At 42.1% G+C, this 13,766-nt stretch overlaps 1 protein-coding gene and 1 long non-coding RNA gene across 12 annotated transcripts in view; one reads left to right on the forward strand and one right to left on the reverse strand.

Moving 5' to 3' along the window:
• The window catches only part of DLGAP1 (DLG associated protein 1), a 419,465-nt gene that overhangs the window by 50,377 nt on the left and 355,322 nt on the right, over positions 1-13,766 (reverse strand). The window lies entirely within an intron of this gene.
• Positions 1-13,766, forward strand: part of LOC137850956 (uncharacterized) — a 39,598-nt gene that overhangs the window by 2,112 nt on the left and 23,720 nt on the right. The window contains exons 1-2 of one of the 2 annotated variants that reach the window (XR_011092922.1): positions 1,415-2,560; positions 12,340-12,459. This is a non-coding gene — a long non-coding RNA (uncharacterized lncRNA). Of the gene's footprint in view, positions 1-1,414; positions 2,561-12,339; positions 12,460-13,766 lie in introns of those variants that run through there. The other variant, XR_011092923.1, reaches the window with a different exon arrangement.

Genomic DNA, 13,766 nt, shown 5'->3' on the forward strand with positions numbered 1-13,766 from the left:
CCTAACGAAGCACATTCCCCATCCCACAAGGCATAACAGTACAAAAATGGTGGAGACAAACGCTTACCATTAACAACTGATTTTTTTTATTATTTTTTTTTTCCTACCACAGTGGTAAGCATTCAGCAATTACCTTTTGTCTTTTGAGCTATTTACTCAGATAGGATTGCAAATAACCCCCTGCTCTCATGGATTTGATATATTAAAAATAGAAAGAAAAAAAAAAAAAAAAGCAATCTACCTTCTGTTCCAGAAGATGCTAAGGACTACTGCAAGAGTAATGAATTCTGCCCCAACCACCACAGGCATTTTGTCTGCATTTTATCCGTGATATTTGATATATGTCAATAAGCAGAAAGCAGTAAGCAGCTTACTGCTCATTTCAAAATCAAGAAGTGAGTGTTCTGGAAGAAATATATAAACACTGAGTCAATTCAAGGGGTTATTAAAGCCACCGCTGTCATACAGATGAAGAGCTCAGGATCACTTCTATGCTTGAAGAGCATAGTTTGTATATCTCAGCCAGGGTTTATGTTGTACTGATAACACAATCTTTCTAGCAGCTACTAACACAGTGTTGGGACATCAAGCACATGGGACTGATACAAGAAGAGGCAGAACTTGGTGCAGGTATTTTTTAGGTGTTGTTCCTACTGCAACCAAAGGGGACGTGATGGATGGGAACTGGTGATGGCTGCTGGCAAGGTGTCCTCAACAAGTGAGGCTATCAGTCCACATATGCTTCCAGCACACTCCTTCTTCCAGCAGCATCCTTAGGCAGTCTGGTTTCCCAGGACATTGGGCAGGCCAGGGCCCACCAGCTTCCAGGCAGGTGTTTGCAGCACCTACAGTTTAGGCTCTCACCCTGTCTCAGCACCCCCTCGGACCCCACCAAAACCCATCAATAAGAACCAATCATTTAAAAGTTAGTTTATTATTTATTTATTTATTTTCCCCCCATGATCTTTCAGACTACAGTAACATGTCTTAGATACTGCTCCTTTTTATTTTCTTTTTGCTTACTGTTGAAAACACATTTTTGTGGTGAGGAGGAATGAGGATGGCTCTGCTATATTTTGGACTGTGGAAGGCTGTGACTGTGCCAGTGATACTATATTAAGAAGAAACTTAGGATAAAGTGTTTATAACCAATAGTGGATTTAGACTTTTTTTTTTTTCTTTCTTTCTTTTTCTTTTATGTACAAAGAATGCAAAATTTGATGTTTTTGGTTATGCAGCATCACTCTACAACATCTCTTATAGATCTAGGTAAGGTTTTAGCACCTCTTTATAAACTGCTCACTTCAACAATAGCTTGGAATATTCAGTGTTTATGGTGTGTGACTGAGCATTTGCATCACACCTGACTCTGCTCTCTGTTAATGGAAACTTCTGTAAAGGGCAGAAAGGTTGCTAACTTCAAAATGTCTGCAAAAAAACCCTGAGTATTTGAGAACAGAAAAGTGCTCTTTGAACTTGCCATGAAAAGTATTAAGAAAGAGCAAAGGATACCATTCAAAGAGACTTTATGTTACTTTTCAGACAAAAAAATGTACAGTGTACAGGAGGTGAGATTAAAAGACCCTATTGCCAGGTCAGAATTAAAGAAATGGAGCGTTGTAGTACTTATCCCGAAACTAAACATTATACAAGGTGGAATTCAACGGCAAAGTTAAATATGAAATAAATCCAGCAAGATTAGAGAAGGGCACCATAACCCTGTCCCTGCAGTGACCCATGTAATAGCTCTGTGCTGGTGCTGTGATGACATGTCAGCAATACCACGTTAAATGTCCTTTAAGGGCACATTAGCTTCTCCTCTTCTTTGTGCTTCTAGGACTTTCCTTGACTCCTTGATGAACAAATTTCAGTGCCTTCTGCCTTCTCTCCCTTATCCCCATGTCATCTGCAAACAGCGCTGTGCCGTCCTCTCCTGACCTTCCTCCTCAGCTGACTGCTGCAGCCAGTAAAGGAACCCTTGCTATTTCCAGATACCAGTTCACTTCTGTTTTTGCCTTCCGTTTTCAGCAGAGATTCCTGCACAGCAGCTTGTTCAAAACAGCTGCTCCGTGCAAGCCCTTTTGGGAGGGATGCGGTCCTACATCAAGATCCACCACCTTATTTCTCCCTCGCTGCCTCCCCTGGGACTGCAGAAGTCCTTGTGGTGACCATGGGGCTTGGCTGGTTTCAAAAGACAGTGGAAGCTGCAGCCTATTCTGCACAGCAAAATTATTTGTCTGCCTTGAAAAAGAGATGCTTGGGTGTACTGCCTGCATTAACATCTGGGGAAACTCCTGTTTTTGCTCCTTTTTTTTTGGAGACATCACTGCAGCTCAGCTGCCTTTCAGCTTTGTTTTACCTCCTGGGAGAAACACCCAGCCAAGGTGTCTGTGGGAAGGAGACCTAGTCCTGATCCTCCCCTAGACACCATGTGTTTTTTAACGCTGGTGAATAGCTGACACCATCTTCATGAGGCAAGAAGGTAAAAGGGGGAGAAGTCCCCTCAGAGCTGCAGCAGGAACAGACGAGTGAGTGTGCACGGAGCACATCCACGCACCAGGTAAATGCTGGCTGGTACTAGAGAGTAACATTTTCCTGATGAACCGAAAGATGGATGGATATGGGGGGAATATTGAATATCGTATTTTACATTTGTAAAGTTACACATAAGACAGCATTTAATATAGGCCATTGGCACTTGATTCCAATGATCTCTTCCAGATAATTAGCCCTGATAATTTAAGTTTGGGAGAGCCTAAAACACTGTCATTGTTCCACAGATGTTGTGGGTAGGCAGGGGGAGCTTGTCAGAATGAAAAAAGCAAAAACTTCTTATTTTGAAGCCACAATTATAACCTTCCAGCTTGAAGGCTGGCAACAGTGAGAACATTTTTTCTGTGAGAAACAGAGCCACTGAAGCTTGTTTTCCCTTGGATTACTTCTTTCTCACTTCAGCACTTTTCTTTTGGCATTGACAACAGCTTCCTTTTGCCCAGTGCCCTGCTGCTTCTTCCTACTTCATTTCCTTACTCCAAGCCCCCAATCCCACCTCTCTTCCCTGTGGAAGATGCACATGTGAGATATGCTTACCTATCTTGCCACTGATTTTTACAAGTCTCAACAGAATGTAAACACCTTTGAGAGCTTTTCCCCCCTTACAGTTGGTTGCAATAGGTTAAGGGGTTAAAAAGTTATCCAGGAGTTATCCAGGGGAACGTGGCTGATTGCCCTCTCTTTGCTTGTCAGGCAATGGGAGAAGCTAGGAAGCCAGTCCAAAATCAGTTATTCCTTTTTAAAAAAAAAGGAATTTAAAAAAAAAAATCTTTTTTTTTAAAAGAAATGAGAAAAAATATATTCAGAAAAAGCTGATTTGTAATTTTACTGTGAGATCATGACAATGGGGGGCTTGAAATGTGTAGGACTCTGTCATTAACACTGCGTTTGATAGGAATGCCTGACACCAACATTTAGGAAACACCCTCTCTTGAATTGTTGTAAGTCCCCAGGCTTCTTGATTGTCTTCGCTTGCACACTGTAGGAACTCCTTCACTATTCAGGCAGTAAGTTTGGCAGCCAGGACATGCATATTTTCATTCATGGCAGAATAAGGCCGTATTCCTGCTTTTAGTGCAAAACAGCAGGGAACTGCACCTGTCACCTGAGTTTTACTCTTTAACAAACATTGGCAAATACATTTTGAAGTATTTATTTAGTTCTGTGTAAACTACAGTGACAATCTCCTTTAATGTCACCATTTGCTGCTGTTGGACCTTATGGCAAAGCATGGCTGATTATATATATTGGACATCGGAGATTTATTAAAGTCTAGCAGTTCATGTTATATGGAAAAAAAAGTATATTCATCTTGCATGTATGTAGTTTCTCTCTGTGCATATCCTTTTCACTTATACAAAACTTTTTCACCTGTTTTTCTTTCTTGTTGAAAGATAACACAAAGTTACTCCTTGTGCCTCTTACACTATTCTCTTTCATCACAAGCTAACATACATGATGAGAAAATGGTCACGGCCACATAGAAAGAAATAATAGAAAGGTTTGCTATTAATTCCATTTGTAGTACAGTATTGCCAAATCTTGATACTTTATCAAATTCTATCAAAATACCTTTCTCAAAGCTCTGGTCCTTGAATTTGGTTAATATTCCTGTAACAAATCAGTTGCATCCAAATAGTTTCAAAATCAGAATGTAAGTAGAAAGAAATTCCATTTTTACATCTCACTATTTTTAGATGCTCATCAAATTCCAGGCTTGATGCTGCACACAAATGGCAGTGTTGAGCTGGGGATATTTTAGAGCAGGGAAAACCTTGTAACTAATGAAAACACCTAAAAATGAGTCTTTCCAGAAGTCATGTATGATGCTTTCAGATTTTCTGGGAACTTGTGGGATAGGAAAATAGAACTTACACAGATACTCCTTTTCTCTATTTTTCTCCTTAATATTTTAAAACCGGAAGCTTTCAGACCACACCTCTGCTCTAAGCCAGCAAAGTCCACTAGATCAATTTACAGGAGAAAACAAACAAACAAACAAACAAACCCAAACAACAACAAAAAAAAAACAAACCAAACCAAACCAAACAAAAAAACACAACAAAATCTTCTCTTTCATTTTACTCATTCAAAATAGAAAAAATGTGGCACTTTATGATCTTGCACTGTGATACTTGGAATTTTGTATGAAGTATCTCAGAAATAAAACACATGAAAGCAAGGTTAAATGAGAAATTAACAGCCCCAGAGTCTTGAACAATTTACTAGTTGTTTTTTTTTTTTTTTTTTTTTTTTTTTCAGAAAAGAGAAGTTTCCAAACCTCCACACTATCTGGGAGGGGCCCATACCACCCTGTTACTACAGCCTCCTTTTTAAGTCCGGAAGGCATAAACACCGACTAATATTACTTTTGGGAGACTCTGCCTAGCATACTCTGTGTGGGAGTTTTCTAAAAGGTTCTGCAATAAATGATTTACCGGGACAGTAAAAAGATGAAGAAAGCGCTGAGCTGGCTTCTCAAGACAAATTACTTTCTTCACCCACTCCCCGAGATCCTTTAAAAAGTCCCTGTAATGATTAACTTTCCAGAATTCTAAAATCTGCTCAAGATCAGATTTTACTCCTGCATCTATCTCTTGGGATAAAGATCCTTCATGCTCTGGGACTGAATCCCATTTGGTGCATGTGCATGTTTGGTTTGGGTATCCAGTTGTTTCCTTGTCACCTGAGTTTTCCTGCAGGGACCTTGTTATACAGAGTCGATGTTTGGTAATGCAACATGTGTTTTCTGCTAAACAAAACACAAGAGAGTGTTTTGCCCTCCAATTTACATTCATTTCATTAAAACAGTTTGTTCCAGGCATAGCACAGATGAAACCAGACTCGCAGTGAGGAAGGAAAAAGCAAACGGGGCGATGCCAGCGGAGGCAGAGAGCAATGATAAGGCAGACAGAGAAATGGCTGCGCACACACGGGGGTCCCTCGCCTCTCCCTGATGCTGGTGCCTCAGCAACCCCTGAGGAGTTTCACAACACACAAAATAAATTAATGATGGTAGGAGACACTTGGAGGAGAACAGAATGGAAAAAAAATATTAGTCATAACTGTACCTCATCAGATAATAAACAATGATGTGTATTTCTGGTGATAATGATCCTGCAGTTCACTCTTTCTGCTTATTCTAACTTCCCCTACTGTGCCACTGCTGTCTAATATGGGATATTTACATGAAAGATGAGTTAGAAAATTATGTTCCATTATAACACCAGGTATAATAAGCGAAGCTATGGAAAGCAGCTTCTCTCTCCTCCTTCTCTGCTTCTATACCTATCATTTCCAGTGGTTTCTAGCACCCATCCGCAGACATTAGTAAGCATTAAATCTCCTATTCCCTTCATTTTACTATAGGAATAGGAAATTGAGGCACAGAACACCTTGCCTATGGACACAGACCTAGCAAGTAGATGGGCCAGTCTGCCCTTGCATACTTCAAACATTTCTGATGCCTCTCTACAGAATTTTATTAATTACTCACAATTTGTAGCAGGCAAACCCATACGAAGGCCTTATTAGCACCGTGCACACACAGTGTAAAGAGCTCCTGCTCCCCAAAGAGCTCCCAAAAGGCTTGCAGCTTTAATAGCCCATAGAAGCTCACATTGGGAACAAAGATCTTTTAAAACATTGCTCCCATAGCAATTTTAATTATGGCAGATCATTAGTCAGTAAACCAATGCTCTGGGGCCGCTTATTGAGCAATGGAGCCCTGGTGTCCCCAGCTGCAGCTGCCATCCCAGCCTGGAGAGTCTCGCAGTGCTAACAAAAGCAATTACAGAAATATTTTGAGACCCTTAGCAGACGCAGGCAGAGTGGCTTGTCCAACTACCACCACCGGGCTGAGCAGTTCACTACACCAGAGAGGAGAAAACCTGCTGGGGATGTGGCCACGGCCTGCGGGGCAGCCAAAGGTGGGGTGCTTGCCTTTTAGCAGTAATTTGGTGCCCAAGGTCTACATGCACCTTCGAAGCACGGCTTGGCTGTTTTGAAAGGCTGCCATCACCCATCTAATCCCATGATGTAGGGAGAAACTCCGCTGTCAGAGCGGACCTAATGTCCTTCTTGCAGGGGCTGCCACTCCCTGGCACACTCCTTTGACCCTCCTGTCAGAGCAGACAGCCCTCCCGGCAGGAACTGGTTAACAGGACGGCACCGAGCAGCGCTGACAGGCAGCAGCTCTGGAGGAAGGCAGTCACGGCTTTCAAGAAGAAAAACCACCGCCGGGCCGCCGCAAAAAGAGCCATGCTATTTATTTTCCTGGGAGGTGAGTGGGAAGGCGTTCAAAGCGTGGCTGCTATGCTGCTCTGGCACGGAAAGTGCTTTTCCAAATTGAAATCTTCCATCAGAACGGCCTGGAAAACGGCGTGTGGTTTCTAACCACGGCTTGTTCCTTTCGGCTCTGCCTCCTCTCCCAGGTTCGAGCCCGCAACCTCTCCAGGAGAAGCACGAGAGGAGTGCGGCATCCCAATGCATCCACGCCAACCTACCCCAGGGCCTGCAGGTAGCAAACCCAAACACCTTCCCAAAAAGGACCTTGCCTGGCAGGGGGCCGAGGGAGCAAAACGAGCCCCTCGCTGAGGTGGGGAGCAAGAAGAAGTTGTTATTTGCTGGCTTGGGGGGAAAGGAAGGAGGGATGCTGAAAGGGTACTGGGCAGCTGCTTTTCCGGTTGCTCTGGGAGCCAAGAGAAGAGCCTTTGATCTACTGAGCAGGCCTGGGCTGGCCGCCAGGACCTGTATCCTTTCTCCTGCAGCGACAGCAGGCTTCCTCGCTCGCTCCTCTCCCATCGCCGAGTCAAAAAAACAAGTGACGTAACTCATACAGGGACCTCGCTGAAATGTTGCTATTATCACTGGCTCTGCAGAAAACATATGCTACGAGGGCCTCAGTCTGGAATAATCTTCTCGTTCAGGGAAAGGGAAAAAAAAAAAGAAAAAAGAAAAGAAAAGAAACCGTGAGGTCCTCTGGATTACATCTTGCAAAGCCTCATAAAAACCCCTCGTGTGTACTGGTGAATTAAACCCATTGGCTCCACAGCTGCATTGCTATCTCAACATAGCACCTTGGCCAAGCAAACCCTCTCCCAGATTTTCTTATGCTGTTGTGACCAGCAGATGCAAATAGGAGTATGGCTTCCAGACCTATATCTTAAATGATGCCAACAAGACAGAACTTATTAAGGAATGAGCTGTTTCAAAACAATAGTCAGCTATTTTCAGTACAGTGGAGGCCAGCCTGTTTCATTTGTGGTGTTGCCTGAGAAAGGGGAACATGAAGGCAGCTGTGTTTCTTAGCTCTCTGACCAGAATGACCAGACTATACAGAGTTTCCCTGAGAACCAGCAGGGCTTTTGTCCTTACCAGCACAACGTGACTACCTCCATCACTGCAGGTAAATTCTGCTTGGATGTAACCCAGACCTACATCTTTTCCCCAGCCTCAGCCAGGATTTGAAAATCTCACTGCGTTAAACACAGAAACATGATACATTCAATTTCTAATGATTCTGAATCAAATATTTTTACATTATATAACGTTACACGATCCACTCTATCACCTCTGAAACACAACAGCTTTTACACTGTCCCTTCCCCTTCCTTTTGGTGCTCACTGTCAATACTGAGAAGGCCACTTTGCAAGACAGGCAAAAGTACAGGCTTGAGCCTGGATGGTTCTATGAAGTTAATGCAACCAAGCACTTTTGTTCTCTCAGTCATGTTTCCACCTTTCCATCAGGTACTTGCTGCTCTGTATCAATATTATTTGCATGGTAGTGGCAGATTCTCTTAAGCAGGATCCCCAGCAAGATATACTTTTTGGCTCTGTATTAGTTCTGTTTCCCAGGTCGCAGCTTAACACCGTGAGATGCAAAAGCTATCTCACCAGGTGTGCTGTTTTAACTGTGTTCAGCTGTTCTGAACTCAGCTGGAGCCTTCATATTTGGGTCAGGTTCTCTCTCCAGCCATTATCACAGTGACTTCAGCTCGCTCTGGATGAAGGCCTTAATCCCTGGTGCCACTTGGGGCACCCATTTCAACTCATGATGCTGCCTGCTGCTTTTCATATGAACAGATCCTGCAAGGATTTTGTGCTTTCCCCCCCACTGCTAAACTTTACTGAACCTATCAGATATTGCTACATTTGAGAAAACATTTTAAACACAAACTCATTAATGAAATTGGGTGAATTGAGAAAGGAACAAACCACAGAGTAAGAACTACAAGTTTGGAAATTATCGGTTATTTTTGCCTTCCAGCACACACTTCTGCAGAGTTCTTATTCAACCAATGCACCTGAAACCTGATGTTTTTTTTTCACTTGAGACAGTGTCTCACTTGAGTGCAATTACTTGAAAATAGGTCAACATGCATTGAGGGAACTCATAGCTGGAGTAAACTCGTGCTGACAATAAGAATTACCATTAATTTTAAGAAGCTGTTTTGCTCACTGCAACGCTAAGAGCAGCCCAAGCTTCACCTCGCTACCACCATCTCTGACAGGGGCAATAGAAGACTGTTTGCTACTAGAACAAGGCAACACTGTTCTCTCTCTCCCAGCCACTCTCCCAGCTCCAGTGACCTCCAGCTTAGCGATTTCTGTAGTCTTATGCAGTATCCTTTGGAATTGATAGCCCTTAGTGGATTTTTCTTTTGCTCATTTGCACAGCTGCTTCTTGAACCCATATAGTACCATCAAGATATCTAAATAATTTTGCATGTGTTTCATAAAAACAGTGAACGTCCTTCCCTAGCCATGTGCAATTCAATGTCAGTTTTCTTGGCACACAAATCAATATACCATCTGTATGACTCCCTCACTGCATTTTTCCGACCTGTAATTGTTTGCCTTATTGCTGATGACATTGACTGATGCAAAGACACAGGTGTATGCAGGGACACTTGCAGATGTGGAAACTGTGTAAAATAAAATGTTTGTCAAATGGAAAAGAACAACATGGATCACAAAATACATGTTTTCCATCTTCTAGCTGTGCATTTTGAAAAAAAAAAAAAGCAAAAAAGTTTGTTAAAAAGGATAGCTTTGATTAAGTAGTTGACACTTGAATTTTTAAGAAAACTAAAAGATGAGATTTTCTGCTGTGTAAATAATTGAAGCATCATTTTTGCTTTATCATCAGTAATAAACACACAAGCTGCAGAAATGTCAGCTGGGTTTAAAGGAAATTACCACTAACATAGCTAGCGATAGCACTGAAGAACAACTGGAAGGATACAGCAGCAACCCCCTTTTCACTCACTCTCAACAGCTGCATAGAGGGTTAAGCTGTGACAAGTCAGTGTGAGGACACGTCAGAATTATCATGTGACAAGGTATTAATAAGCTAGAATTTGGCCCAATGAGATGACACAAAACCAATTTTACCATGACAGATTTTGCTTGCCACTGGCCTTTTGAAGCTGAAGGCACACAATGTCTTGGACTCTCCTATGGGTGGGAAGAAGGTGGCCACAGCCTCCAACAGTCCCCCTCACTCCCCCTGTTGATATGGCACCAGCAGGAGGTATAAGGACCTTCCTTCTGGAATTAAATCCAAACAGCCCAGATTTGGAGTTCAGGAGGGAGACTTAATGCCTATACATTCTTCAGCTAGTAACTCTTCCTATCCTTTTCCCATGCCCACGACTCTGGCAAATTACTCAGTCACTTAAAGGGCATCACTCACTTAGAGAAGTTGCTAAATTGGTACCAGCCAGATCTAACTTAGCATAGTGGGCTCCTGGGATATAGAGCTGAGAGTTAGCCTGCTAGAAAACTAGCTCAGGATATATGTTTTTGCAATCTGGTGGTAATAAAAAACAGCAGCAGCATATCTCCTAAGCCTCCTCCTCAGACTACTAACAGTTCTGTATGTCTCATATGCAACCGGCATCAGACAAAGGGAGGTAAACCTATATACTCTGAAATACAAAAAAAAAAAAAACAAAAAACAGAACAAAACAAAAAAACAAACCTCACTAAACCAGATGTATTGTAGCTATCATAGTTTCCACTGATTTTTGCACTTCTTCAATAACTGTCAATCTGAAATGTGATCAGCTGACTGGCTGTAGTATATAACAAATATGTTCATGTTTATATACGTCCCTGGTTTCATTCCCCACATGTACACAATCGAAAAGCCTCATGTTTTGCAGCCGTCACCCAAACATCTGCAATCATTTAAGAATAAAACAGTCTGCCATCTCAGCCTAGGCTTTTCAGCGCACACTACAACTGATGTCATTCTGGTATTTTAGCTTTTCAAAAGAAACAAATAGGTTTCCAGGCAAACCACATCACAGAACATGCCACGGTTATCGGTTCAAAGAGCCTCACTGGCTCAGCTGCTAGTGCTGGGTTTCATCACGTCTTCCTGAGGTCAGGCAGGGAAATGCTAGCCCAGGAATATACATCTGTGTCTATACAAATAGCTTCAGACTGTTGTTTTTGCCCTGGCTGTCCCCCGAAATAATCCCTGCAAAACATGAGAACTGTCAAGTAGAGGCTTGGCTGAGGACAGACTTTAATAAGAATCACGCAGTGTTCTTGAGTGTGGGTGTTTTGTGTGTCATTGGAGGGATGAAGGAAAACAGACTGAACGAAACAGAGGTCATTAATGCACTGTCCCACCACCTTACCATGAAAATATCCCTCACACTTATTTTCAGAAGTGCATTCTACTTGCATTTTTTCTTTCCTCTAGCCCACACCAGAGCAGATGAGAAATAAATTCCAGAGAGTGGAAGTAAGACTGTATTCAAGAAGGACTGCTTAGACCTTGGCTTCTCCAATTTGGCAAACAAGGCTAGACATATTTTGAGTCCCCAAAATGACCCAGTGTTCCAATGAGTGACAGATCAGACAGGATACGGCAGAGACAAAGCAGAACCACCTCTGGGGCTGCTCTCAGCTAACCTGGACATGCTTTCAGTTAGCAGCCTTGCACAAATCCTGGGTTGATGCCTATGTAACTTTTCTGATGCAAATTCAGCTGGAAAAAAAAAAAAAAGAAAAGAAAAAAAGAAACTAAGGAGTCTAGTAACAGGGATGACAGCATCCTAACAGCTCAGCATTGGTAGGTATTGATTAAATGCTTCAGTGACTAAGGCTGACAGGCCAGCAGTGATAAAATTACACCAGGCTCTAAGTCAGGCTCCAGTCAGGTAAACTTTCCACCCAAACATCCTTTATTAACATTAGAGGAATAAACCGGTCAGGGGACATAAAGGAGTGCTGAGCTTCTAACTGATACGTAAACTCTTTCAAATAAGATGTCACACTACCTTGTAAATGGCTGAGTTAGGGTAAATGTGGTGTAAGAGACACCGTATTTCGTATTGATGAGGTATATACTTTTGGTAAGGCTACAGTTTCTAAAGATGACAAACATCAAATGAAGAGTCCCAATACCTTGATGTAAAGACATAAGACAGAAATGAAGGAAATGAATAAGCTGGTCATAGAGACAAATGTCATTCAAGAGTTTCACCCCTGGAAATCAGTCTCCATGTTGCCATTGGGACTGTTGTCCAGTGCTTCTCTTTTGCAGTCTGACATTTGCAGGCACATGCTGCTGTGACTGAAGTTCATTTTACTGTAGGGGATAAGGCCTTATGAAAGAGATACAAAGGGTAGGCACTGTTCAAAGTAGGCATTCAAAAACACAGGTTTCTAAAAATGTGTTATTAAAGAAGAAGAACTATAAGAGCATTGCAAGCCATATTTTCCCAAGGGCAATCCGACCTTTTTATCCTTGTTCTTATCCCTCAGGTGTGGGATTTATTTTCACAGACACCGATCCTGAAAAATCCGAGTGAGAAATGATTCTTCCCATTACAAATGCCTTGTCTGCTGGCCGTACATGTTGCCTGGCAAAACCTGAGCTTTAAGGTAACATCACAATGATTTCTTTTGAATACACTGTTTGCAGTGCGCCCTGGTTTTACACAAATACTATTGTTCAAATAATTTAGATGCCTTGTCATTTCCACAGGTATGTTTATCTGATTAGTAAATGTTACATTCAAAAGCATGTCACCTTCCTTCATGTCTGCCTCATCCAAAAACACTGTACTGCTATTCCTTTTTTGACTTGAGATGCTAGTCAGTTTTGGATTAGATGGTTGTTATTGCTGGGAAAGGACTGTAGTGATGGAGTAAGCATCAATCTCTACACCCTTTTTTTAACAAAGAATAAAGGGAGTCTGACTTCCTTCAAGCCTGGAAGAGTAGGAGAAAGATTTCTATCTTGCAAATCTAAGCTGCTGTCAGCACATAACTTAACCAAAAATAGTCACTCCATATCTCCCACCCTCACACCCCAGTGTCATGCCCTGAGGTTTTCTGTGCTATATCTAGCTTTTTTTTTTTTTTTTTTTTTTTTTTTTTTTTTTTTCATGTACCCATGTGAGTTTCTGTTCTTTCTGTCATGCACCAATAGATACAGCACAACAGATCAGTGACCGAGCTCCTGTGTTTGTGATTGAGCTTTGGTCTTAAGGGATATTCACCATGTTTCTGTGTTTTGAGTCATGACAATAATGTTATTGTCAGCTTCTTTGGGGTGTCAGTACTCAATGAAGGACATTGGTTAAACCCATGAGCTCTTGTGCAGATACTCTGTATTCCTTAGCAAGCCAATGTTCTCCAGGCCAGCCAGTAAGATTCATCATAAAAACTACTTTACAAAAAAGTATCATTTCTCTTCATCACAGTGCCACAAGTCTGTTGCAGAAGAAACACCTGCACTATTTGGGAACTGTGGGCAAGTCACACAGAAATGTTTTAGCCTCACATGGAAATGTCACGTGGAAATGTTGAAATGTCTGCGGTGAAAAAGTCCACAATGAAGGGAAGGTTCACAGTAGCTCCTTTCAGCTCCTTTCAGAGCACTTACTAAGGTCAAGGTTTGATGGTAGCTGTTTTCCATGGTAGTACTAATGCAGGTACTTGTGCATTGCTACTTCTGCATTGCTACATCCCCACTTGTACCAAAGCACAGCTGTTGGAGGGTTCTGCCAACCAGATCAGGTACATGACTCACATCTCATCTTTCAAATTCAGGCTTTTCTACCTTTCCCTCGGCTATTTTTTTAAAAACCAGATTCACAGCACAGCTCCAGAAAGCAGCTGTATCAGCAGAGCTGGAGGGAGCAGTAAGCTGTGAAATAGGGACACAGACACTGTATGACAGTACT

The sequence above is a fragment of the Anas acuta genome, chromosome 2 (assembly GCF_963932015.1).
Source record: "Anas acuta chromosome 2, bAnaAcu1.1, whole genome shotgun sequence".
In the NCBI taxonomy this organism is placed as follows: Eukaryota; Metazoa; Chordata; class Aves; order Anseriformes; family Anatidae; genus Anas; species Anas acuta.